The following is a 1,897-nucleotide window of genomic DNA, read 5'->3' on the forward strand; positions in this document are numbered from 1 at the left end:
TGATGTTTTCTTTAGAAACTAATTCCCATATCCTTATACTTTCTTTTCTTTTTTTGTAGGAAGATATTTACAATCTTAGAGTAAAGTATGGTGCATTCATGCTTACACACAGAGGAAATGTGCACTTCTTACAAGAAGATAAACTTGGTAATATGTATAATTTTCTACTTAACTTATTACATCATTGTTATTGAAATTGTTTCTTCTGTGCTTTATGAGATTTCTTCAATCAATGATGCTTCTTAATTTGCTCTATACATTTGTTCTATATAATATTTTTGGCTGCTATGTTAAATAGCACAGTTATTATGTATCTATTTTTTGTTTTCATGTCTATGCTACCGAGCTTAGTGGATTAACTTATTTTACATAGTTATGTATCTAACTTGTGCTTTTATGTGTATGCTACTTAACTTAATTAACTAAGTTACTGTACAATGTTATGTGTCTAACTTTTCTTTTCTTGTATATGCTACCTAACTTATTTGACTAACTTATTGTTAAGAGTGATGTCTTTAACTTGTGTTTTCACGTGTATGTTACATAGTCATCTTATTTTTTCTATTGACTTATGTATTTTTTCTTTTGTTGTCAACTTTTTTGTTTTGTATTTGTTATTTTAAATATTAAAATATTTTACAGATCTTCCAATTGAAGAAACAAATATGCTCAATGTTATAGTTATAGAGATGCTGAGACCATCGCTGCAGAAGTTATGAAAGTTATTATTTATCTGGTTTTGGAAGTTTGCATCATATTATGAAATTTATTGTGTAGTATAGGTTGTAAAAGTTACTTTTATTTCATCCCTCACCCTTTTATAAACCATTTTACCATGTTCCCGAATGATTAGCTTCTGAAAAGAAAAAAAATGCCGATCGAATCTAAAGAGAATGTTATTCTCGCAGGCATTTTAAAAATGTAAATTTTGCGCTAAAAGAAAATGTAGTATTGTATAACTTAGCACAGTGAAGTTATTCGTCGAAGTTATGCTGTCTATTTCAGTTATCTAAGTTATGTGCACATGGTTCTTAAAAAAAAGAACAAGAAAATATGGGAGCGCGTGAGATCCAACACGTCCCCACCCAGCACGTGTGCAAAAAAGAATGGAATGACTGTGCGCTCATCCGAAAAGAGAAAGAGAAGAGGGGATTTTTTGTGTGCCATTAAAAAAGATCGCAATGCCCTGTATGTCCCTGGAAAAGTTCAGCGGTCTTCAGCGCCACTGCTCTAACTTTTTTGTGCCCTACATGCCACTGCCGTCAGTTTGGACTCTAACGCCGTTAAACTGCACGTGTGAAAAGTAAAAAATACCCTTAAGTTTAAATATGTCATTTATTTTTTTGAGCATCTTAACGACTTCAAATGAAAAAACTCAAAACTAGAAAGTTGTAGATCTCGTCGAGATCTATAATTTTCATATAAAAATTATCTTCATTTAATTCCGCAAAAAAATATGATTTGATATGATTAATATATCTTAGAAAAATCATATTTTTTTGCGGAATTAAATGAAAATAATTTTTATATGAAAATTATAGATCTCGACGAGATCTACAACTTTCTAGTTTTGAGTTTTTTCATTTTAAGTTGTTGAGATGCTAAAAAAAATTAATGACATATTTAGACTTAAGGGTATTTTCGATTTTTCACACCTGCAGTTTGACGGCGTTAGAGCCCAAACTGACGGCAGTGGCGTGGAAGGCACAAAAAAGTTGAAGCAGTGGCGCTGAAGACCACTGAACTTTTCCAAGGGCATACAGAGCATTGCGATCATTTTTAATGGCACGGAAGGAATTCCCACGAAAGAGAACAGTATGTCATATGACTATCCTAAAATGATGTCAGGTGAGAATGAATGTTTTCCTATTAAGGCAAATATGCTGGTCGGAGAATT

Source organism: Miscanthus floridulus, chromosome 4 (genome assembly GCF_019320115.1).
Source record: "Miscanthus floridulus cultivar M001 chromosome 4, ASM1932011v1, whole genome shotgun sequence".
Lineage (NCBI taxonomy): Eukaryota > Viridiplantae > Streptophyta > Magnoliopsida > Poales > Poaceae > Miscanthus > Miscanthus floridulus.